The sequence below is a fragment of the Mesocricetus auratus genome, unplaced genomic scaffold, assembly GCF_017639785.1.
Source record: "Mesocricetus auratus isolate SY011 unplaced genomic scaffold, BCM_Maur_2.0 Super-Scaffold_100003, whole genome shotgun sequence".
Classification (NCBI taxonomy): Eukaryota; Metazoa; Chordata; class Mammalia; order Rodentia; family Cricetidae; genus Mesocricetus; species Mesocricetus auratus.
The window spans coordinates 44,105,704-44,133,170 of NW_024429188.1; positions in this window are offsets into that span (position 1 = coordinate 44,105,704).

Sequence of the window (27,467 nt, forward strand, 5' to 3'; positions counted from 1 at the left end):
CAGGTAGACCAATGGAATCAAATTGAAAGCCCTGATATTAATCCACACTCCTAGGAATACCCAAATTTTGACAAAGAAACAAAAGTTATACAATGTAAAAAAGAAAACATCTTTAAAAAATGGTGCTGGCATAACTGGATGTGGACATGTAGAAGACTGAAAATAGATCAATATCTATGGCCATGCACAAAACTTAAATTCAAATGGATCAAAGACCTCAACATAAGTCCAACCACACTGAACCTTAGAAGAGAAATTGGGAGGGACCCATGAACAAATTGGAACAGGAGACCACTTCCTCAGCATGACACCAGTAGCACAGACACTGAGATTGACAATTAATAAATGGGACCTTCTGAAACTGAGAAGCTTCTGTAAGGCAAAGGACATAGTCAGCAAGACAAAATGGCAGCCCACAGAATGGGTAAATTTCTTCACATCTGAAAGAGGGCTGATTTCCAAAATAGACAATGAACTCAAGAAGCTAACCACCAAAATACCAAAGAATCCAATATAAAATGGCTGAGACACACTTAAGAAAGTGCTCAATATCCTTAGACATCAGGGAAATGCAACTCATAACAACTCTGAGATACCTTCTTACACCTGTTAGAATGGCTAAAATCAAAAACACCAATGACATTATATGCTGGAGAGGATATGGAAAAAGAGGAACACTCCTCCATTGCTAGTGGTAGTTCAAACTTGTATGACCACTTTGGAAATCAGTATGGAGATTCCTCAGGAAAATGGGAATCAGTCTACCACAAGATTCAGCAATTCCACTCTTAGGCATATACCCAAAAGATGCACATTCATACAACAAGGACATCTGTTCAACTACATTCATAGCAGCGTTTTTTGTAATAACCAGAATCTGGAAGCAACCTAGATGCTCCTCAACTGAAGAATGGATAGAGAAAATGTGGTACATTTACACAATGGAGTACTACTCAGAAAAAAAAAAACATGAAATCTTGAAATTCACAGGCAAATGGATGGAGCTAGAAGAAACTATCCTGAGTGAGGTAACCCAGTCACAAAAAGACAAACATGGTATGTTCTCAGTCATATATGGATTTTAAACATAGAGCAAAGGATTACCAGCCTACAATCCACACCTCCAGAGGAACTAAGAAACATGGAGGACCCCAAGAGAAGAATGCATGGCCCCCTGATGAAGGGGAGGGAGGCAAGAACCCCTGAGCAAATTGGGAGTATGGGGGGGGTGAGAAAGGGAGAGGGGGAGAAGAGGTGAGGGGAGAAGAACAGTAGCACTGAGACAGGGGATGAAAAGAGGAGAGCAAGAGAAGAGATACCTTAATAGAGGGAGCCAGTACAGGTTTGGAGAGGTCTGGCACAAAGGAAAAGTTAGGGGATCCACAGGGATGACCACAAATAAGAATCTAGGCAGTGGTGAAGATTGATGACTACCTTGATTACCATTTCTAGAGCCTTCACCCAGTACCTGATCAAAGCAGAAACACGTACCCACAGGTAAACACTGAGCCATACTCCAGGAATCCAGTTCCAGATAGGGAGGAGAGATGAGCAAATAAACCAAGATAGAACTGGAGATACCCACAGTTGACCTGACCTAATGAGAGCACACAGACCCTAGTCATAAAGCTGGGGACCCAGCATTGGGCCAAACCAAACCCTCTGAATGAGGGTGCCAGCTAGGAGGCCAAGGCAGTACATGGGACCACTAACAGTAGAGCCAGTGTCTATCCCTAGATCACAAATGGACTTTGGGAGTCCATTCCCTATGAAGGGACATTATTGTAGCCCAGATACAGGAAAGATGGCCTGGGCCCTCCCCCAAATGATGTGATAGACTTTGATGATCCACGTGGAGGGCCTCACTATCCCTGAAGAGTGGGTGGGTGGTGGGTTGGGCGATCCATGAGAAGCAAGATAGGATGGGATGGCAAAGGAATGGGGGATGGATATGCAAATAAGGGTGATTCTTTTTTTAATTTTTAATTTTAATTTTAAATAGCTTGTTTTACATGTCAATCCCAGTTCCCTCTCCCTTCCCTCCTCTCTTCCCTCCTACCTTACCTCCCCATCCCCCCCAGCCTCCCACCCTATTGCCAATTACTTCCACATAGGGGACATCTAGAGTCTGTCATTTCACTCTGGGTAGGGTCCAGGCACTCCCCTAAGAGTCCAGGCTGAGAGAGCATTCCTCTTTGTGCTATGGACACACGATGTCTGTTTGTATTCCAGGGATAAACACTGACCCACTGAACAGGGCCCCATAGGTTGCTCAGGCCTCCTCATTGATACTCACATTTGGGGGGTCCGGATCAGTCCCATGCTGGCCTCCCAGCTGTCGGTCTAGGGTCCAAGAGCTCTCCCCTGTTCAGATCAGCTGTCTCTGCTGGTTTTGCCAGCCCATTCTTTGTCAATTTGCTCATCGCTGCTCTCTCTCTGTCACTGGGTTCGTTGGGTTCAGTTCAGTGTTTAACTGTGGGTGTTTGCCTCTGATTCCATCAGTCACTGGATGAAGGCTCCAGGATGGTTATAGACATCAAGTTCATTATCAGGAATGGGCATTCAAGGTGGTCTCTCCACTATTGCTTAGCTTGCCAGTTGGTGTCATCCCTTTAGATCACTAGAGGTCACACTGGTGCCAGAACTGTCTTCTAACCTATAATTCCCTCTTCCCCCTATTCTAACCCCCCCACTCAACCTTCCTGTTCCCCCATGACCTACTCTCTCTTCCTCTTCTCCCCCTCTCTATTACCCAGCTCCCACTCCCCCCCATCCCTCGCCGTGTTCCCCATCTGTTCAGAGGATCTTGCCTCATTCCTCTTCTCTTAGGTACTATGCATATCTTTTAGGTTATTTCCTGTTTCCCAGACTCTCTATCAGTGGAAGTGCAGACTGGCACTCTCCTGATCCATGTTTAAAATCCATATATGAGTGAGTACATACCATATTTGTCTTTTTGAGACTGGGTTATCTCACTCAGGATGGTTTCTTCCAGTGCTATCCATTTACCTGCAAATTTCAAGATTCCTTTGTTTTTTTCTGCTGAGTAATACTCCATTGTATAAATGTACCATGTTTTCTCTATCCACTGTTCAGTTGAGAGGCATCAATTTATGCTGGAGAGGATGTGGAGAAAGGGGAACACTCCTCCACTGCTGGTGGTAGTGCCAACTCGTATAGTTACTTTGGAAATAAGTATGGAGATTCTTCAGGAAAATGGGAATCAGCCTAACACAAGACCCAGCAATTCCACTCTTACACATATACCCAAAAGATGCGCATTCATACAACAAGGACATCTGTTTCACTATGTTCATGGAAACATTATTTTTAATTGTCTGAACCTGGAAGCAACCTAGATGTCCCTCAACTGAAGAGTAGATAGAGAAAATGTGGTACACTTACACAATGGAGTACTACTCAGTAGAAAAACAGTGGAATCTTGAAATTTGCTGGCAAATTGATGGCACTAGAAGAAACTATCCTGAGTGTGGTAACACCGTCACAAAAGACAAGCATGGTGTGTACTCACTCATATATGAATTTTAGGCCTGAAACAGGGGGCTGTCAGTCTACAATTCCCATCTAGAGTGTCCAGGAAACAGGTAGGACCTAAAAAGAGAGATGTTCACAGTAATCCAGAGAAAGGGACCAGGACAGAATCTTCTGAGTGTATTGGGAGCACGGGGGTTTGGGGGGAGTGAGGAAGCTGGGAAAAAGTGTAGGGGTGAAGAGGAAGAGAGAGGAGGACATGGGGAAGCAGGAAAGTTGAGTAGGGTAAAGTACAGAGGAGAGTAGAATGAGAGATACCATAATAGAAGGAGCCATTATAGGTTTGAAGGGATATCTGGTAGTAGTGAGATGTCCAGAGGCCTACAAGGATGACAACAACTGGCAATCTAGCCAATAATGGCGAGGCTACCTTAAATGTTTTTTATAATGTAATTGATGATTCCCTTGTGTCCCATCCTAGTGCCTTCATCCAGGGGCTGAAGCTAGCAGAGGCAGACACCCAGAGCTCAACACTTATCTGAATCCCTGGAAGCCAGTTGCAGAGAGGGAGGAGTGATGAGCAAAGGGGTTATGACTTGCCAGTTGAAACCCACAGAATCAGCTGACCTGAACAAGTGGGAGCTAATAGACCCCAGACTTGATAGCTGAGAGGCTAGCATGGGACTGATCCAGACCCCTGAACGTGAGTGTCAGTGAGGAGGCCTCAGCATCCTTTGGGGCCTCAGGCAATAAATCAGCATTTAACTTTGTCATCCACAGGGGACTGGGGAAGGGATTGGGGGAGGGGAAGGAGAGGGAGCCAGGATTGACATGTGAACCAAACTTGTATCTCATTTAAATTAAATTAAAAGATGAATTAAAAATTAAAAACATTAAAAAAAAGAAAAGAAAATGCTTCTGTACAACTAAGGGCATTTTTCACCTGAATGAAGAAGTAACTTACAGAGCAAGGGAAAACCTTTTCTAGTTATATAATTGTCAGAGTATTAATATATAGAATAAACAAAGAACTCAAACAAATATCAAGAAAAAACAACTTAATCAAAAATAGGTTATAGATCTGAACAAAACAGTCAAAGGAAGGAATACAAATCCTGATAAACATTTAAAATGTTTTAAATATAATTATTGATCAATGAAATTTTCTTAAAACTACTGTGAAATTCCAGCAATCCCTAGTTAAAACTGCTATCAAGATATAAAGTGACAGCAAATGCTATTGAAGATTTGAGGAAAGGAGGATCCTGACTCACTATTGTTAAGATTGTAAATTAGTGCTGTCACAATTGAGATCAGTGTGAATTTTCCCGAAAAACCTAGAAATAGAATTACCATGTGACCCAGATATACGTCATCTAGATATATATCCAAAGACTCTATATCATTTATTCATCCATACTCATTACTGCTCTATAAACAACAACGAAAAAATGGAATAAGCCTGGACATACATCAGTGTATCAACTGATAGTTAAAATGTGATTTATGCACACAATGGGATCTTATTTAGCTGTGAAGAAAAAATTTAAAAATCTAGCTGGTCAGTAGGTAAGATTCTTATAGCCATGCTCTTCCACTGCCCCGCCCAATGGACTCTGTACTCTGCAAGTCCCACTCTGCCCCAGAACCCCAACCATCCACCAAGGTATCAGTGTCCTTCAGAAGCACAGACACCAATTGCACCAACTAGAATAGGGAAGTGACTGATCTCCTAGGTGGACAGCCCCATCTCTAGTCTCTAGGCCCCAAGGCACATCCCTTGGCCCTCCCCCACCCATCACAGCCTCACTAGTTGGTCAACAGATAAGACTCCTGTGGGTAGATCACTTGACCACCCCTACCTCCCATTGTACCCTGTAATCTATACCTCCAATTTTGCCTCACAAACCCAAACATCTTGCCATAGCATCAATGGCCCCCAGAAGTACAGACCCCTCCTACACCAATTGGAGGAAGAGATGGGTATATGTCAGTGCAAAATATATTCAAAATCATAGAGAGTAATATGGCAGCACCAAAACATAGAGGTTCTACAACAGCAAGACCCGAGCATCCGAACACAAAAAAAAAGAAGAAAATGACACTAAAATAATTTTATGAAGATGATAAAGGCCCTTAAAGAGGAAATGAAAAATTCACTTAAAGAATTTGAGGAAAAGACAAACAAAAAATTGGAGTAAATCAATAAATGTTAAAGAAAGTCAAGAAAATAAAAGCTACAATCAAACAGGTGAAGGAAACAGTTCAAGACATGAAAATGGAAATGGAGGCAATGAAGAAAGTACAAAATAATGGAATCTTGAAAATGGAAAATCTAGGTAAAGGAACAGGAACTACAGATGCAAGCATAACCAAAAGAATGCAAGTTATTGAAGAGAGAATCTCTGTCATTGAAGATATGATAGAGGAAATAGATTCATCAGTTAATGAAAATGTTAAGGTCGTCAAAGTCATAACACAAAGCATCCAGGAATAGAAGGAGATGAATACCAGCTCAAAAGCACAGAAAATATATTCAGCAAAATCATAGAAGAAAGAAATCAGAGAAACATCACCCTTTACTATAGCCAGAAATAATAAAAAATATCTTGTGGGTTATTCTAACCAAACAAATTAAACACCTGTATGACAAAAATGTTAAGTATTAGAAGAAAGAAATTGAAGAAGATATCAGAAAATGGAAATATTTCCCATGTTATTGGATAGGTATGAACAACATAATAAAAATGTCAATATTACCAAAAGCAATCTACAGATTCAATACAATCCCTATCAAAATCCCAATGCTATATTTAGAGACATAATAAGAATAATACTCAACTTCATATGGAAGAACAAAACCCCAGTATACCTTAGACAATCCTGTACAATAAAGGAATGTCTGGCGGCATCATCATCCGTGACCTCAAACTCTATTATAGACCTATAGTAATAAAAACAACTTAGTATTTTTTGTTGTTTTTTTTTTCGAGACAGGGTTTCTCTGTATTGTTTTGGAGGCTGTCCTGGAACTCGCTCGTGTAGACCAGGCTGGCCTCGAACTCACAGAGATCCACCTACTCTGCCTCCTGAGTGCTGGGATTAAAGGCATGTGCCAATACCGCCCGGCTAAAAAAACAACTTAGTATTGACATAAAAACAGACAGGTGAACCAATGGAATCTAACTGAAGAACCTGACATTAATCCACATGCCTGTGAACAACTGATTTTTGACAAAGAAGTCAAAACTGCCCTATGGAGAAAGAAAGCATCTTTAACAAATTGTCTGGCATAACTGGTCTTCAACATGTAGACGATTAAAAATAGATCCCTATCTATTGCCATGCACAAAACTCAAGTCCAAATGGATAAAAGACCTTAACCTAAATTCAGGCACACTGAACCTTACAGAAGAGATAGTGGAACGTAGCCTTTAATATATTGGCACAGGAGACCACTTCTTAATATAACACCAGCAGCACAGACACTTAGAGCAACAGTCAATAAATGGGACCTCCTGAAACTGAAAAGCACCTGTAAGGCAAAGGACAGAGTCAATAAGACAAAATGACAATGTACATAATAGGAAAAGATCTTCACAAGCCATAATCTGGCAGAGGGCTGATGTCCAAGATATATAAAGAAATAAAGAAACCAGATATCAAGACACCAAATAATCCAATTTAAAAATGGGGTACTGTTAAGAGAAGCTTTTTCTTTTGCTAGCCGCTTTGGTTTATCCCCCGCCAGTCACCTGGGCTCTGCCGCGCCAGCCTGGTTCTAGATCCGCATGAGTCCCAAATAAACACACAGGAGGCTATATTAATTATGAAGCGGTTGGCCTTGCTTGTCCCTTACTGGCTAGCTCTGCCTTAAGTAATTACCCCATAATTGTTAATCTAAGTATGTTTCTTACCGGAGAATAGTTCCCGGCTTCTTACCCCTATGGCGTCACATGTCGACTCTCTTGTCTTTCTCCTTCCCAGAGTTCTCCTGGACTCCTAGTCCCTCCTATCTAGGTTTCCTATAGGCTCAACAGTACTTTATTGACAAATGCACAGGACTTCCCCCAACATCTCCTCTTTTCTGTTTAAATAAAAGAAAGGTCTTAATTTTAACATAGTCAAATTGTATATGACAGAACAGTTATCAAGTAAGAACATAGTTACAATATTTTACCAATATTTAAAGAAAATATCATCCATCCCATCCTTGTGAGTCCCAAGTTCTATGTAGCTTATCTTTTATCATAACTAAGGAAAACTGTAATTATAACTATCTGTCTTCAACTCCATCAAAGACCACAGAAGGATAATATATAAACACTAGGATTGACAGAGACATCTTACTGCCTGGACAGTCACCCGAAGTTCCTTGGACTCCCAGATAGTATAAGTTTCACTTTTTATAGCAAGGTAACTTCTCTGTGCAACAGATGGAGACAATTATAGAAAACCACAAACAATAAAATTTCATAGTTATGGAGCCCAGTCCCAAGGGATACATCTACAAAACAACCCCCACACCTAAGGTTCAGGGAACATTGTGAAAGGGAAAGTCAAAAGAGTGTAAGAGCCAGAGGATCAAAACATTTACTACAAAATTATGTACACTATTAACATAAAAAACTATATCTGAAAAGTCTCACCAACATGACTGACAAAACATGAGGTGAAGAAGGATAACACTAATGAACTTGGAACTCTGGATGGGGAAAAGCCCAGGAGACCTGAACCCTACACAAGAAACTACAGGCAACTGGGTAAATCTGGGAGTGGGAGAGATAGTATCCTCCAAGGGATGAATTTTTTTGGTCCAGTGCCAAACATTCAACCCTGAATATATGCATCCATGTAACACTGTATGGACTCAAGAGGTTGTATGTGAACAAATACATATATGCACACAAGAAAAATTAATGACAAAAAGATCATGAATTTGAAGTTGAACAGGGAGGGGTATATGGGAAGAGGATTTGGAGGATGGAGAAGGAAGGGATAAATATACTTTATAACTTAAAATTGTTTTTTAAAAATGTGGCTTCCTTTTGCCTATTTCACAAAATGGAATTCATGTTTGTTACCATAAGTCTATTTAAAAAGCCATGGCTTTGAAGTGCTTAGGTCCTATTGTGGAAAATGCACTACTTTTGTTTATCTAAATTGAAAGCCATCACACTGCCATATATGCATTTATGTTTACGTGTATACATACAAATCATTTTCTGTGTTAATGAGAGAATAATCTCTTTTTAATCAATAATAATAAATGAGAGATTCTTGACTGCTCAAGATAATGAGCATAAGGGTGTTATGGATGCTCGACTCTATATAGTTCATGTATACCATAACTTGTAAATCCCACAGAATATATTGGTAGAGGTTGTAGAAAGAATTGATAATCTAGTAGAAATGAAGAAGGGCTGCCAAATACTATCCTATTGGTTCACCACAATCATGAACACAGCAGCTGTGACTGTTTTCAGTTGGCTTGCTCAGTCTGACTTGTCAAGGGTCAACCATGGATATAGGAGGGACTTGTGGGCCCATACCCCTTCTTTCTGATCTATTGAATACGATTATATTGGGGGGTGTCATTCTCCTTAAATGTGTGTATAATTGAGCCAATTTGGCTCTATAAGATAGTGCCATGCTGGTAGCCACACAGACACATACATAAAAGGATGAGCATACGAAAGGGACCTGCTCAGAAGAATCAGTGTTGGCAGGAGTAGTAGCACAATAAGAAACATCTGGGGTAAAAGTAAATCAGAATGCAATGTTTCCATGTGTGACGTTGGTGTATATGACTTTGTCATAAAACAAATCCAATTAAAAATTTTCATCACAATGAATCACAATAAAAATCGTTGTGTGTGCAACTTTTCTCTTGTTTATGAAAATTGATCACAGAGATATAAACTCACTAAATTTACTCTTTAAAATGGTTAAGATGGGTACTGTGGTTGTAGACACACACATTAATATACTAAATTTGTATGCTCAAGGCCCTAGATTCAGTCTTCATACAAAAAAAGTGCTTGGATAATAACCTCTATGGTATGTGTATTTTCCTTTAAGTGTGTTTTAAACTATTTTTCATTGTCAGAGTGATAATACAAAGTTGAAACTTTAAATCCAGTACTTATTAAGAGACATACATGGAAAGTATACAATATTCTAGGAATTTTATACCCAATGTTAGGAAGCTAGTACTTTTTATCAAATAAATGGGGCCTACATAATTTAATTTATCCCATATGATATAGGAGAGAAGATAGTCAGAACTTAAATCTCAGTCAGAATCTTAACTTTCATTTATGGTCAATTTAGTAGTATCATATAGGTTACTTTTTTATAGTAATGAGGAATTGTAGATGAATGACCCTAGTTAAACATAAGTTTATATTTTATTTATTTTTGATAATTATAAACAACTGTTGTATTTATCATTATTGCTAATATCTTAAATAAATTTCCTTATCAATCCTGTTAAATTACATGGCAGTACCATGAAAATATTGAACTTTAGATGAGAAAGTATATTAGAGAATTTTGAATTAGATAATGATGGAGAGGACATGTCAAATACTACCATCTGTGGAAGGACTGAACAGTTAATAGACTAGCTAAATACATTTTAGGCATCACAGAATGAAGGCTTTTGCTTTAGTCTCTAGAAAGGAAAGAACACTGTTTTGATATAAAATTGTTTGTTTCTGGTTCTTATTCTACTTCTACTAGTTCAGTGGCCTTGAGTAAACTATGTCAATTTTTTCCAATCTTAAAAAAGTCTGAACCAGGATTATTAAATTTTCTGGATCACAAACCTTACTGAAACACTGTTAAATGTTATGAACCCTTACCTGGAAAAATTAGTTGTGTTCCAAATTTGGCCTCCCATTCCACAGAATATCTCTCCATTATATCAGTGGATAGCCTACTTCTGTTTTGAAATACATAAGGAAATTTTGGGTCAATTGACAGCTTCAGTTTACATATTAGCTAGAGATAGGATGTGAAAACTGAATAAGTTGGCTTAGTGAAATTTGGTATTCTTTGGTTGGGAGTAAATCACTCTGAGAATCAGGGCACTTTCATCTTTATCCATTTGAAAACTGATACTTAGTGTCCAGATATGTTCCTAGCTGTACCTTTATTTCAGTTTGGTTGCCTTTAAAAAATGTAGCAATAGCCTTATATTCTACTGTGTCATGGATGGCATGGCAATCTTGACCTGGTTAGAGGCAGTGAAGGGATGAAAAAAAGTGGAGCACAGACACATGGACACAGAAAAACTGGGATCAGGTGACCTGTGCACATTCTGAAGGTGCTGTGCCAGGTTAGCAATCTGAAACTGCAGTATATTTATTACATACAGCAAAGTAGTGGGGGATTAGCTAGTGTTCGTAGGAGTTCTCTGTAGTGGAGCACTCATAGGCACTAAACATGAAGCTGTAGTTGCTAGATTTTGAACACACTGGTTAGTTATTCCAAATATTCTTACTTGGAGCAGTGAATTCACCATTTTCTTTTGTGTTTAAGACACTGAGCCCTGACATAGCTGGGCTTATGACAATAGAACACTCACTCCAGACTTCATCAACTCTTCACACATTCACTCAAAGCTTTGTCCACCCCGTACAGTGATCTTTTCATTTTTGTCCAAGTATATGGTAGCCTATGAATAGTGTTCTATGTCAATTGCAGCCTTAACAACAATAACAAAAAACACAAACACAAACATGCACACACACATACACACACAAACCAAACAAACAAATGAACCAAATCACAGTTCTAGAAAGAAGTACTTTAATTCTCAGTTCTTGAAAGTGGTAGCTGTGTATGTCCTGGGTCTGTTTCTCAATATATCTTAAGTTTGGTAAATAAATTATACATTGGAATGAGAAAAGCAAGACACTAATGCAATGTTTACCAGATCAGTAATCTAATTTAGTATGCTGATTTTTGTTTCCTTTACTAAATAATTGAAAAGAGAATGCCTAGTGGCTGGAGAAATGGTTATAAGGCTGATTATTAGCACCCACAACCAGACAGGTCACAACCACCATTAATACAGCTCCAGGAGATCCAACATCCTCTCTTGGCCTCCACAGGTACTCACCCACATGTGGCACACACACATAGATAAACACATGACACATTAGTGAAAATAAAAACTAATACAAAAAGGGAAAAGGCTCTGGGAAAGTCAGAGTCAACCTGTGTAAATAGAGGAGAAATAAGTACTTAGGCTGAAGTACCTTAGCTGAGGAAACGCTGGTCCTGGATAATGAAAAACGAAAGGTAAGTGTTGTTTTCAAGTATTACACCAAATTTCTCCAACTCCAAAACTGGTGTTAAGCAAATAAAAAACTCATCTATTAAATCTTCTCAAATTCTTTTGCTTTTTGTCTGACACACAAATGCCTAGTAATGTCTGTTACTAAGCCATTTTGGCTAGCACTACACAGTAACAGCCAAAACCTGAAAAAGGCACCGACCGTACACCCACACATTTCCAAAGGACAAACAAGAGTGAATAAACACTCAGCAAGTAGGATCCATTGATTAGCAATGTCCTACCAGGCAAGGAATATATATATATATTTCTTAGTATTCACTTTTTTCCTCGAACACAGTACCTAATCATTGCTATTTCATAATCCAAATTTCTGTCAGAAAAGTCTCCTTTCACAAAGATGCCCCAATTTTTGGGTGAAAATTCAACTGTTATTTCATAGACCTATAGAATACAATGCCTTTTGATGTGAACTCCCCTGTATTTTGCAGAGAAAAAGAGAAGTAGGTAATTACTGGATGTTATAGTGTAGTAAACTAAGACAGAACTTGACTTAGGGATTTATAATCAGTACACTTTCTCTTTTACAAAGTTGCTTATTGATTTGTAAATTTCTGATGTGTAGAGTATATAACTCATGTCAGGGCTGAAACCAGTGTTTTTGTTTTGCATAACTTTACTAGCCAGGTTTGTTAAATTTGACGGGTTCATCCAGTATCTCAAAAACACACTTAAAACACAACAAATATGTTTTTCTTCATATCTGTAAAAATGTTTATTACAAATTTGTTGGAGTTCTATATCCACACTATCCAATAAAGTAGGCAGGAGTCTCACATGGCATCTGAACTACACCTGGTTCAACTCAGGAACTTGATTTTCTGGTAAAAAAATGTATAATCAAATAGTCACATGGGATTATTGCCTACCATATTGGGCAGAATGGCTCTATAAAATGAAAATGAAAATTGGTACTATTCTTGGAAGAAACAAAGGATAATACCAAAATCCCAGACTGTTTAGGAAGGTTATTAGTGCTCACTAACAAATTGAAGGGAGGCTTCTGATGCCTTGTACTGAAGTTTTTGTTAGATAGCCCCATGCTATTTTGGGGAGAATTATTACTTTGTGGCATAATTACATGAAAATTATAAAACATATTTTAATTATGCTCATAAAATGACGCTTTGTCATTGTTTTACCAAATATCCTTAGTGTTATTGATATATCCTTTTTGCCCTTTCCTTTGTATTACCCACTCCTCTCTCCCTAGATAGAGGTCCCTGGAATTATTACTTCTCTGCTTCATAGCACCTGTGTCCTACTCACCCCATCTAAAGAGCACTTTCCCACACAGTCCCCTCATACTATTCTGCTTTATGCATTCAATTCAAGATATATACTCAAATATAAAAATTCTTAGTTAGAATAAACAAATAATGCAGACTACCTAGTGTTTGTCTCTTTGGGACCAATTTATCTCATTCATTATAATTCCTAGTTTCATCCATTTACTTCCAGACTTTATGATTTTATTTATTTATATCTTGATAGAATTCCATTAAAACATGTCAACATTTTAATTTAATTTATTTTTAATTAAAAAATAATTACATAATTTGACCCATTCCCTTTCCTTCTTCCAACCATTTCCAGGCACTTCTCCCTTTGCTCTCTCTCAAACTCACATCCCGTTTGTCTTTCATTGTCATTAATACATACATACATGTGCATACATAAATATACACATACAACCTGCAGAGTCTGTTTAGAGTTGCTTATGTGTATAATATTTCAGGGCTAACCACTTGGAATTGGATAATAAGTTAGGGGGAATCATCTCTGGGGAAGACTAATTTTACATTTCTCAGTAGTCTTAAAATGTTTTGTCTAGGAATGAGGCCCAGTGAAATTTCTCCCTTCTACAATAACATGAGTACTGGAATTTTTATTGTTTAGATCTTGTTTACTTAACCATATTGTAGAGTAAATGTGTAGGAAGCTCCTCTGTCATTTCTAGGAGACAATTGCACAGTAGAATGTCTGGTTTTCTGGTCCTACAATCTCTCTACCTTTATTTCCACAATGTTCCCTGAGCTTTGGTTGCAAGACTTGTGTTGTAGATGATATATCCACTATTATGAGCACCCCCAAATAATTTGTTCTTTGCATTTTTACCAGTTACAGCCTTTTATGTAATGCTGTCTGCTGGAAAGAGAAGCTTGCTTCACAAGGGTAAGAATAACATTTATTTCTGTGACTAAGTACTTATAAAGCAGTTTCAGTTTGTTCTTGTTTAGTAAACCAGTGGTAGAAGGCTCTAATGTGAGGTTCACATTATCACTAGCTTCATGACGTTAGGTAGGTTTCTAGTAGCAGGCAAATTTACTATCTGTTGAGACAGCTGTTGGTTACCACTAAATATAAGTGCCACTATTACGTTTTTAGGAGTATATTGCCGTGATGGTCATTCTTAAGGTTCATAGGCATCATAGCTGGGTATGATTATTGTCTCTTTCTTTCTCATGACAGCATGTTTGTTGCTTTCTGTTATTGCAAAAGGTAGTCCTTGAGTAATTTAGGTTAGATCCAGTTCAAATCTTCCAAGTTCTATGTCCATGTTTGTGTTGTCTGTACCAATAGAGAATTATTTTCAATCTCAGGAAAGTAAGAAAGATCAACAAAAGTAGCCTGTATCATCTTGGTAGTTACTTGAACAGTTCTGACCAACAATTTAAAAGAGAATTTTTCATGACTCTTACTCTTTTATTTACTTAAATATTCTGAGGCTCATTGTAGCATTGTCAGCCCATGTAGCATAATTTCATTTTATTTCCTTTTTGATTCTTGGTTTTCTGTGGTTACTACAGATTATACATTCACATCTTAAGATTCAGAACTATGAGTTTGAATCTTAACTGAAAATGAATATAAAGGGTTTTTCTGGGTCTAGGTTACCTAATCTATTCTAGTAACTTCCTTTTAAAAGTTTTGCCTGAGTACCCAGACAAAATTGACAGCCTCCGATTTTTTCTTTAAAAAATGAAGACAGTAAAACATGGCATGAACACAAAACTGTTATAATACAGTGATGATATCACCTAATTTTTAGGACTGTTGTAAAGATTTTTAAGAAGTAATAAATTTATCAGCATTTATAATCTATGAAGGACAGTACACATAGGAGAAATTAGCAAATGAATTTTTATTCCACTTTGCTTATAACTCTAGGGATCAATTACTTTGTCTGCAGTGTTTTAGGGTCACAGTGATATTGACCTGTCTGTCTCCTTCCCCAGATTGTGACCTCCTGAAAGATCCAGACAGTATTTGAGTTGTTTCCTAATCTTTAGCCCCGAGGGCAGTCCCAATCACAGATCACACTCAAACACAGGTAAGTTACAAACCATATAACTCACTGAGGGCTAAATTCAGGAACAGTATTATCGTTTTCATAGAACAAACATTCATTTCTGCATAGACCTTTTCAATACTGTTAATTTTGTTCTTTCTACATGAGCCTCAAAATGTACCAACTATGTTGTCCTAAAAGTCTAGTACTCTCCTTGCCCTTTACATTTTCTCCATCCTTATAAATCAGATATTGCATGTGATTTGTGCATGAAACAAAACAAATTTGTTGTAAATATGAGTATTAATTATTTATTTTCTCTCTAGAATTAGAGACTGTACATCCAAATGCTTTCTGCATAATTTTCCAACTCATGATTTAGGAAAGCTATTTAATTCCTTTGAATACTATCTTCTTCAATCATAAAATAATGATGAATATTTGTACTTTATAGTGGTGTAAAAATCAAAAGAAGGAATAAATGGTATCTGGCACAATAAAAAAATCAATAAAATTTTATATATGACATATACCAGTAAATGAAATAGACAAAAGTGAACATATATATCCACAATTAACATTTGTTTTTTGTTGTTTACTACTTCTGTATCCAGAGAAGGAGGTTGTAGGCAGAAATTTCCTTCCCAATCCTAGCTACCAGTCCCACATACTGACACAGTGTCTCAATATGAATTATAAATGCTCTGCAGATAGCTCAGGCTTGTTATTACCTAACAATTACATTTAAATGATCCCATGTTTCTTATCTATGTTTTGGCTCATGACATGTTTCCCCATTTTTACACATCCTGTTTCCTCAGTGCGTGACTGGTGCCTCCTCTGACTCCATATTTCATCAGATCATTCTCATAGTTTCCTTGTCCTGCCTATAATTAATGCCCAGCTACAGGCCAATCAACTTTTTATCATATCAACAATAGTGACAAATCTTCACAGTGTATGAAAGGAGTTCTGGTCATTCAATAAAATTCAAAGAAAGTATATAACTCTGGTTAAATATCTTCTCCAAGTGTTATTACCATACAAATTAACAAAATGTAGTCTCTGAAACAAAGTGAGGAGTAGTTTTGAAATTTTTAAAGAAGTGACAATGACAGTGTAGAATGAGTAGAAGCAACAGCAGCAACAGTCATCATGGAATACTTCAAATCCTAAAATATTCTCTATCTAGGCCCTTTTTTAAGTTTAAAGATATGCTAGATGGAACATGAACCAAGAGAGTGCAATAATCATAGAGTTTTTTAAAGGGAGAGAGAGAGAGAGAGAGAGAGAGAGAGAGAGAGAGAGAGAGAGAGAGAGAGAGAGAGAGAGGCATATCAGAAAGAAAAGGGAGAAGAGACTGAAGGGGCAACCATGTGGAGATGCTCACTTAAAAGGGGAAGCTTGCACATGTATACTGAGTCCTTATGCAGTCCCGTAAAGAGTGATGTAGCATTGATGTAGTCATGCCAAGTGCATGCGCTGCCTATTGTCGGGGGCGGGGTCAGAATGGTGTTGAGTTCCAACATCGCTGAGCACCAATCTAGAGAATGAGCCCGCTACACTGGCACAAGAAAGGAAAAATAAAATCTTGTTCAATAGAAGTTACTTCAAGTCAATAGCCCAGAGTTACTGTAAAGGTTAAATGAGAAAAAAAACTATTTGACATTCAATGTGGGTATAATTTTCATTTTCCTTGTATTTCGTTCTGTAAATTGGTAAGAAGTTTATAAAGTTAAAGCTAATAATTCAGGTGGTGTCGAGTTTTGATTTCCCTTAGTCATTTTCCTTAACTGGACTATTTAGTGGTATGATATCTTCTACCCATGGAGAAGCCCATTGTGTCTCAGTGAAAACAAAATAAATTGTTGCTTAATTTTTTGACATCAAGTGAACACATTGTAAATAGGTTTCTTTCTTCATAAAGGACCAATTTACTAGGTCACATTCCTGAGACCATAGGATGACTTTATTCAAATCACAATAATCATTTCTGGTCTTTTTTTTGTTTTGTTTTTCAAGACAGGGTTTCTCTGTATAGCTTTGCAGCCTGTGTAGACCAGGCTGGTTCCAAGCTCACAGTGATCTACCTGACTCTGTCTCCCCAGTTCTGGGATTAAAGGAATACACCACCACCACTCAGCTCATTTCTGTTTTTTTAAAATGTTTACTCCATATTATCTGATGTTTAGATTTCCTTCTATCTAATCTTTAGAAAACCATATAATACAAACAAATATATTCTTTTTATTGTTTTATTCTTAAATTTTAATTTAAATTAGAAACAAGGTTGCTTCACATGTCAGTTCCAGGTCCCTCTATCTTTCCCTCCCCTCCTCCCATGCCCTCCCACCAACCTCTGCCCAATATCGCTTCATATCCCCAGGGAGGGTGAGGCCCTCCATGGGGGTGTCCATAGTCTGTCATTTCATCCAGAGCAGGGCCTAGATCCTCCCCCAAGAGTCTGGGGTCAGAGTGATTCTCTCAATGTTGGATAGAAGCCCAAATTCCATTTGTATACCTGGGATAAATACTGATCTACTACCCAAGGCTCAATAGATTACCTATGCCTCCTTACTGATACCCACATTCAGGGGGTCTTGCTCAGTCCCATGCTGGATTCCCAGCCTTCAGTCTGGGGTTCAAGAGCTAACCCTTGTCAGGTCAGCTGTTTCTGGGGGTTAAACCAGCCCAGTCTTAATCCCTTGGGTCATCAGTCCTCCCTCTCTGTCACTGGATTTCTTGAGTTCACCTCAGTGCTTAGCCATGGAAGTCTGCCTCTTCTTCAGGTCCTGTTTCCCAGACTTTCTGGCCATGGGATTGTAGGCTGGCACTCCTCAGATATATGTCTAAAATCCATATATGAGAGAGTACATGCCATGATTCTCTTTTTGTGACTGGGTAACTTCACTCAGGATGGATTCTTCTAGTGCCATCCATTTGCCTGCAAATCTCAGGATTCCATTGTTCTACCTCTATATTTTTGTGCCAATACCAACTTGTTTTCAGGACTACAGCACTATAATAGAGCTTGAGGTCAGGGATGGTGATTCCTCCAGATGTTGCTTTGTTGAGTAAGGTTGTTTTGCCTATCCTGGGTCTTTTGTTTTTCCATACAAAATTGATTATTGTTCTTTCAAGGTCTGTGAAGAATTGTGCTGGGATTTTAATGGGGATTGCATTGAATCTGTAGATTGCTTTTGGCAGGATTGCCATTTTTACTACATTGATCCTATCTATCCAAGAGCATGGGACATCTTTCCATTTTCTGAGGGCTTCTTTAATTTCTTTCTTTAAAGACTCAAAGTTCTTGTGATACAGGTCTTTCACTTGTTTGGTTAGAGTTACCACAAGGTATTCTATGTTGTTTGTGGCAATTGTAAAGGGTGATGTTTCTCTGATTTCTTTCTCAGCCCTTTTATTAGGGCTGAGAAGGGTCCATGTGGTGGTGAGAAGAAGGTATATTCTTTTATTGTGTGGATGAAATGTTGTATAGATATCTGTTAATCCCAATTGGTTCATAACTTCTATTAGACCCTTTGCTTCTTTATTGAGTTTTTGTCTGGTATTCCTGTCTAGTGGTGAGAGTGGGGTGTTGAAGTCTCCCACTATAAGTGTGTGGGGCTTTATATGTGATTTGAGTTTTAGTAATCAAACAAATATATTCTCTAGAAGGAGATTCTACAGCTTGGAAAAATTCTGTCATGGGTAGTTTACTCAGGCATAGTATTCTCTGTGCCCCATTTTTTCAGATAATGAAACAAAAATATAAGGACTTTAAAACTGTAAAGGAAGTAAGATAACTTCATTCTAGAACCATCAATTATCTCCATTGTTCTAAATTGTGTAATAGTATTGAGAATACAATGGAGATACATGATCACAATGATGCTGGAGAATAGAAAATTAAATAACAATTCATGCAATCAATCAGCACATATGCATGTCAAACAGTGTGTCAAACATTGAGATGAAATAATAAAAACAGAATCTTTATCATGTCAAGTGATGTGAGCCTGACAAGCAGAAGGAAACTCTGTGTTATTCAGAAAAGTTGATTCTTTCAGAGCATTGCTACCTCTCAGACATTTATAAGAAACTAGTCAAGGTTCTCATTTAGTAATTAAAGAACCATATCCTTTATCTATTCCAGGAACTCCACAGTTAATTCTTTTCTAAGTTTTATTGTTTTTTTCAGGACTCTTATTTTATTTTTGAACAAAATTCAGTATTTATTTTTTATTTAAACTAGAGACAAGATTGTTTTACACGATAACCTCAGTTCCCTCTCCCTACCTTCCTCCCCTGCCCCCTCTAACCTTATCCCATTCCCTTTCTCCTCCCCAGGGCATGTGAGGTCTTCCATGGAGGATCTTCAAAGTCTGTCCTATCCTTTTGAGCAGTGCCTAGGCCCTCCCCTGTGTGTCTAAGCTGAAAGAGTATCCCTCTATTTGGAATGGGCTCCCAAAGTACATTAGTATAATAGGGATAAATACTGATCAGCTACCAGAGGCCCCACAGATTGCCAGTGTCTCCTCACTGACACCCATGTTCAGGCAGTCGAGATCAGTTCTATGCTTGCTTCCCAGCTATCCATCTGGGGTCTATGAGCTCCCACTTGTCAGGACAGCTGTTTCTGTGAGTTTTACCAGCTTGGTCTTGACCCCTTTACTCATCCGTCCTCCCTCTCTGCAACTGGATTCCAGGAGTTCAGCTTAGTGTTTAGATGTGAGTGTCTGTTTGTGGTTCCATCAGCTACTGAATGAAGGCTCTAGAATGTCATATAAGGTAGTCATCAATCTCATTATCAGGGAAGGTCATTCATGGTAGTCTCTCCACTAGTGCTTAGATTGTTAGTAGGGGTCATCCTTGTAGATTTCTGAACATATCCCTAGTGCTTAAATTCTCTTTAAACCTATAATGGCTCCCTCTATTATGGTATCTCTGATCTTGCTTTCCTCTATTCTTCCCCCGACTCAACCTTCCTGCTCCCTCATGTCCTCCTCTCCCCTCCTCTTCTCCCCTTCTCTTTCTCCTAGCTCCCTCTCCCCTCCCCCATGCTACCAATTTGCTCTGGATATCTTGTCCCTTGTCCCTTTTCCGAGGTCCCATGCATAACTCTCTTAGGGTCCTCCCCATTTCCCAGACTCTCTGGCGGTGGGATTGTAGGCTGGCACTCCCCTGATCCATGTCTAAAGCCCACGTATGAGTGAGTACATGCCATGTTTGGCTTTTTGTGACTGGGTTACCTCACTCAGGATAGTTTCTTCTAGTGTCATCCAATTGTCTGTGAATTTCAAGATTCCATTGTTCTTTTTTTTTCCACTGAGTAGTACTTCATTGTGTAAATGTGCCACATTTTCTCTACCCACTCTTCAGTTGAGGGTCATCTAGGTTGATTTCAAGTTTTGGCTATTAAAAATAATGCTGCCATGGACATAGTTGAACAGATGCCCTTGTTGTATGAATGTGCATCTTTGGATACATGCCTAAGAGTGGAAATGCTGGGTCTTGTGGTAGACTGATTCCCATTTTTCTGAGGAATCTCCATACTGATTTCCAAAGTGGCTGTACAAGTTGGCACTCCCACCAGCAGTGGAGGAGTGTTCCCCTTTCTCCACTTCTTTTCCAGCATAAACTGTCAGTGGGTTTTTTTGAGAATTCCCTACAATATAATTTGATCATATTGACATATTCCGCATTCTCCCCTAATTCCTTCCAGAGGGATGCCCTTGAAAATATGTTTCTCTTATTGATTGATGAACAAATGCTGATTGGTGAGTAGCCACGCAGGAAGCATAGTCTGGTCTACTAGACAAGGAGAATTTTTGGAAGAGAAAAAGCAAAGAAGCAGAGTCATGGAAGAGACACCATATAACTACTGGGAAGATAGGATGTCAGCAATTTTCCAGTAAACCAAGAGTACATGGAGATTCTTAGACTAATAGAAATGGGTTAATAATTAAGAGAAGCTAGCCAATGAGAAGCCTGCGTCAATGGCCAAGCAGTTTATAATTAATAGATTAATATTTGGTACTGAAGAGTAGCATGACTAGGCAAAACAGAAACACTTTCCTCAATATACATCCTTCCGTTCATACTCACCAAACATTGTGTTCTTAAATAAAAACCATCACCTCCAATTTGTGATGCCCATATGTTCTTTGGATGTAAGATATTCAACTAGGGTATTGTGGATATACAAGGAATTACCTTGTTAGGGAAAATTGACTCTCTCCCAGTAGCTGTCAATTGACAATAACTCCTTGGGGAGGGGTGAACTATATGCCCACTCTGTTTCTCCATGCTGGAATTTGTTCTGGTATGAGTTTGCCCAAGTCTTATCCATGTTGTCATAAATTCTGAGACACTGCATGTGTACCTGTTGTGCTATGTCTAGAAGACAGGTTTTATGTTTGTTTGTTTTGCAGTAAGCAACTGCCTCTGCCACTGACATTCTTCCTGTCCCCTCATTTTCAAAGGTCCCTTGGGTATATGCTCAAAAGTAGTATATCTGGATCATGCAGAAAGTCTAGTCCACACTTCCTGATGAGTCTACATACTGGTTCACATAATGCCCACACCAGTTTGACCAACCAGCTTTAAGTGTTCACTTTTCCCACATCCACATCAGCATGTGACATTGTTTGTCTTTAATTTAGTTAGCCATTTTAATTGGGGTAAAATAAAATTTCAAAATACTTTAAAATTGTGATTCCTTATATTTTTGGTTGTGAGCCTAGACTTTAACAGCTGAGCTATCCCTTAGGAGGCCACAGAAATCACTGGAACCTTGGGCAGTAGATCAGTGTTTACCATAGTGTATGAATAATCTTTGGGAGCCCATTCCAAATAGAGGGATGCTCTCTCAGCCTGGACACATGGGGTAGGGCATAGGTCCTGCCCTGGATGAAATGACAGACTTTGGAGATCCCCAAGGAGGGCCTCACTCTACCTGGGGAATGATGTGGGGATTGGGTGGGGGGCTGGAGGGGGCTGGTGGAGGGACAAGGGAAGAGGAGTGGGAGAGGGAGCTGGGATTGACATGTGAAGCATTCATGTTTCTAATTTAAATAAAAACATATATTGTGTGGGAAAAACTGTGATTCCTTGATAGACATGGCAGTTAAACATAAAACAACAAAAACCCTTTTCCAGACAAGTATATTTCGTTCAAAGAGGAGCAGATATGATATACGGATCCTATTTAGGGGTGAGCATTCCACTGTATCTTATTCTCCATACCATGATCATCTGTGGGCGTCTCTTTAATCACAATCTGCTGCAAATAGGAATTGCTCTGATGAGGACTGAGTGATACATTAATCTATTGGCACAGTGGTAAATCATTAGGAATGTTTCATAATATGCCCACATACCAGAAATGTAGTGGGCCTACGATTTACCTACCCATAGGTTCTTGGTCCTAAATTGGCAATGGGACTTAAACCCAATCAAAAAGTTCTATTTATTTCCATAATATTTCTGCCAAGATTTTATCAGTAGTTGTGTTTTGCCAAGTCAGTCATTATTGTAGCTTGCTGGATTCAGAGCTGAGTGAGACTGATGTTTGATTTTTTTACTCATCTGGTAGCATGCATTGCATAAGCTAGCCAGTAGGGAAGAAGGTTCCACATCTGTAACAATTAAAATCTTCGTGTATTATGACTCAACTACTTGGTGGATTCATCAATAGAGGCTTATTGTCATTTTGTGGTAAATAACCAATGACACTGAGAGCAGTCTGCAATGACTGGATATCTAAAACTCCCTGGACAACATCTCTGAAATAGGTAGTCTCTTCATGGTACTGGAATTTTAATATCTTACCTTGTGCTGTACTGTCAGGGCATCATTACTCTGTTACAGGATAACTCACCTTATGCTGTTTTAATGCATATATATGTGTGTATGAGAGGTGTATATATTTAATTTTAGCAAGTATAACTACAGTAGTAGATTCCCAAATTACTTTTTCAAAACATTTTTAGCGCTGTTTATTCTTCCCTGTATCATCATTTCTTTTTTTTTTTTTTTTTTTTTTTTTTTCATTTTATTTTATTTTTTTATTTTTTTTTTTATATTAATATTTTTTTATTTTCCATTTTAAATTTAGATAAGAAACAAGGTTGCTTCACAAGTCAGTACGAGGTCCCTCTCCCTTTCCCTCCCCTCCTCCTGTGCCCACCCCCCATCCCCCCCCCCGTTATCCCCTCATTCCCCCAGGGAGGGTGAGGCCCTCCATGGGGGTGTCCATAGTCTGTCATTTCATATAGGGCAGGGCCTAGACCCTTCCCCAAGAGTTCAGGGTGAGAGTGCACCTCACATTGTTCTATGGGAGTCCAGAGACCGTGTGTATACTTGGGATGGGTACTGATCTGCTGTCCAAGGCTCAATAGATTACCTAGGCCTCCTCACTGACACCCAGATTCAGGGGGTCTTGATCAGTCCCATGCTGGATTCCCAGGCTGATGCCTGGGATTCAAGAGTTAACCTTTGTCTGGTCAGCTGTTTCTGGGGGTTCAACCAGCCCAGTCTTAATCCCTTTGATCATCAGTCCTCCCTCTCTGATACTGGCTTTCTTGAGTTCAGCTCAGTACTTAACCAGCCAGTAAATGAAGTTTCTGTTTCCCAGACTCTCTGGCAATAGGATTGTAGGCTGGCACTCCCCAGATCTATGTCTAAAATCCATATATGAGAGAGTACATGCCATGTTTCTCTTTTTGTGACTGGGTTACCTCACTCAGGATGGTTTCTTCTAGTGTCATCCATTTGCCTGCGAATCTCATGATTCCATTATTTTTTCTGCTGAATAGTACTCCATTGTGTAGATGTACCACATTTTCTCTATCCATTCTTCGGGTGAGGGACATCTAGGTTGCTTCCAAGTTCTGGCTATTACAAATAAAGCTGCTATGAACATAGTGGAACAGACATCTTTGTTATATGAATGGGCATCTTTTGGATATATGCCTAAGAGTGCAGTTGCTGGGTCTTGTGGTAGGTTTATTCCCATTTTTCTGAGGAATCTCCATACTGCTTTCCAAAGTGGCTGAACCAGTTGGCACTCCCACCAGCAATGGAGGAGTGTCCCCCTTTCACCACATCCTCTCCAGCATAAATTGTCATTGGTGTTTTTGATTTTAGCCATTCTGACAGGAGTGAGATGGTATCTCAGAGTTGCTTTGATTTGCATTTCCCGGATGGCTAAGGATGTTGAGCACTTTCTCAAGTGCCTCTCAGCCATTTTAGACTCCTCTATTGAAAACTCTCTATTTAGTTCTGCAGCCCACTTCTTAATTGGGTCCTTTGCTGTTTTGGAGACTTGCTTCTTGAGTTCTTTGTAAATTTTGGAGATCAACCCTCTGTCAGATGTGGGATTAGTGAATATTTTTCCCATTCTGTGGGCTGCCTTTTTGTCTTGCTGACTGTGTCCTTTGCCTTACAGAAGCTTCTCAGTTTCAGTAGGTCCCATTTATTAATTGTTGATCTCACTGTCTGTGCTACTGGTGTTATGTTCAGGAAGCTGTCTCCTGTACCAATTCTTTCAAGGGTACCACCCACTTTCTCTTCTAAGAGGTTCAGTGTGGCTGGATTTATGTTGAGGTCTTTGATCCATTTGGACTTAAGTTTTGTGCATGGCGATAAACATGGATCGATCCGCATTTTTCTACATGCCAGTCTCCAATTATGCCAGCACCATTTGTTGAAGATGCTTTCTTTATTCCATTGTATATTTTTAGCTTCTTTGTCGAAGATCAGATGTTCGTACGTGTGTGGGTTAATACCCGGATTTTCAATTCGATTCCATTGGTCTGCCTGTCTATTTTTGTGCCAATACCAAGCTGTTTTCAGGACTATAGCTCTATAATAGAGCTTGAGGTCAGGGATAGTGATGCCTCCGGACGTTGCCTTGTTGAACAGGGTTGTTTTGGCTATCCTGGGTCTTTTGTTTTTCCATACAAAATTGATTATTGTTCTTTCAAGGTCTGTGAAGAATTGTGCTGGGATTTTAATGGGGATAGCATTGAATCTGTAGATTGCTTTTGGCAGGATTGCCATTTTTACTACATTGATCCTACCTATCCAAGAGCATGGGAGATCTTTCCATTTTCTGAGGGCTTCTTTAATTTCTTTCTTTAAAGATTCAAAGTTCTTACGATACAGGTCTTTCACTTGTTTGGTTAGCGTTACCCCAAGGTATTTTATGTTGTTTGTGGCAATTGTAAAGGGTGATGTTTCTCTGATTTCTCTTTCAGCCCTTTTATCATCTGTATATAGTAGGGCTACTGACTTTCTTGAGTTGATCTTGTAACCTGCCACTTTGCTGAAGGTGTTAATCAGCTGTAAGAGTTCCCTGGTAGAGTTCTTTGGGTCACTGATATAAACTATCATATCGTCTGCAAACAGTGAAAGTTTGACTTCTTCCTTCCCAATTTGTATCCCCTTGATCCCCCTTTGTTGTCGTATGGCTATAGCTAGAACTTCAAGTACCATGTTGAAAAGGTATGGAGAGAGTGGACAGCCTTGTTTTGTTCCTGATTTTAGAGGAATTGCGTTGAGTTTCTGTCCATTTAGTTTGATGTTGGCTGTTGGTTTACTGTATATGGCTTTTATTATGTTTAAGTATGTCCCTGTTATCCCAGATCTCTCCAAGACCTTTATCATGAAGGGATGTTGGATTTTGTCAAAGGCTTTTTCAGCATCTAGTGAGATGATCATGTGATTTTTGTTTTTCAGCTTGTTTATATGGTGGATTACGTTGATGGATTTTCGTATGTTGAACCATCCCTGCATCCCTGGGATGAAACCTACTTGATCGTGGTGAATGATTGTTTTGATGTGTTCTTGGATCCGATTTGCCAGTATTTTATTGAGTATTTTTGCATCAATGTTCATGAGGGATATTGGTCTGAAGTTCTCTTTCTTGGTTGTATCTTTGTGTGGCTTGGGGATCAAGGTTATTGAAGCCTCATAGAAAGAGTTTGGCAAAGACCCTTCTGCTTCTATTGTGTGGAACACTTTGAGAAGAATTGGTATAAGCTGTTCTTTGAATTTGTGGTAGAATTCTGCACTGAGGCCATCTGGACCTGGACTTTTTTTGGTTGGGAGACTTTTGATGACAGCTTCTATTTCCATAGGGGTTATAGGTCTATTTAAATTGCTTATCTGTTCTTGATTTAGTTTTGGCAAATGATAGCTGTCCAGGAAGTCATCCATTTCCTTTAAATTTTCAAATTTTGTGGAGTACAGGTTTTCAAAGTATGACCTAATGATTCTCTGGATTTCCTCAGAGTCTGTTGTTATGTCCCCCTTTTCATTTCTGATTTTGTTAATTTGCGTGTTCACTCTCTGCTGTTTGGTAAGTTTGGACAAAGGTTTGTCTATCTTGTTGATTTTCTCAAAGAACCAACTCTTCGTTGCATTGATTCTTTGTATTGTTTTCCTGGTTTCTACTTTGTTGATTTCAGCCCTCAATTTGATTATTTCCTGGCGTCTACTCCTCCTGGGGGAGTTTGCTTCTTTGTGTTCTAGAGCTTTTAGCTGTGATGTTAATTCTCTGGTATAACTGTTTTCCTGTTTCTTCATGTGAGCACTTAGTGCTATGAACTTCCCCGTAGCACTGCTTTCAAAGTGTCCCATAGGTTTGGGTATGTTGTGTCTTCATTCTCATTGAGTTCGAGGAAGTCTTTAATTTCTTTTTTTATTTCCTCTTTGACCCAGGGATGGTGCAGTTGAGCATTATTCAATTTCCATGAGTTTGTAGGTTTTCTGCACTTTGTGTTGTTGTTGAATTCTAATTTTAAGGCATGGTGGTCTGATAAGATGCATGGAGTTATTCCAATTTTTTTGTAGCTGCTGAGGTTTGATATGTTGCCAAGTATGTGGTCGATTTTTGAGAAGGTTCCATGTGGTGGTGAGAAGAAGGTATATTCTTTTTTATGTGGATGAAATGTTCTATAGATATCTGTTAATCCCAGTTGGGTCATTACTTCTATTAGACCCTTTGCTTCTTTGTTGAGTTCCTGTCTGGTATTCTTGTCTAGTGGTGAGAGTGGTGTGTTGAAATCTCCCACTATAACTGTGTGGGGCTTTAGATGAGATTTAAGTTCTAATAATGTTTCTTTAACGAATGTGGATGCCTTTGTATTGGGGGCATAGATGTTCAGGATAGACACTTCGTCTTGGTGGGTTTCACCTGTGATGAGTATGTAATGACCTCCTTCATCTCTTTTGATTGATTTTATTTTAAAGTCTAGTTTGTTAGATATTAGGATTGCTACCCCTGCTTGTTTCTTGGGTCCATTTGATTGAAAA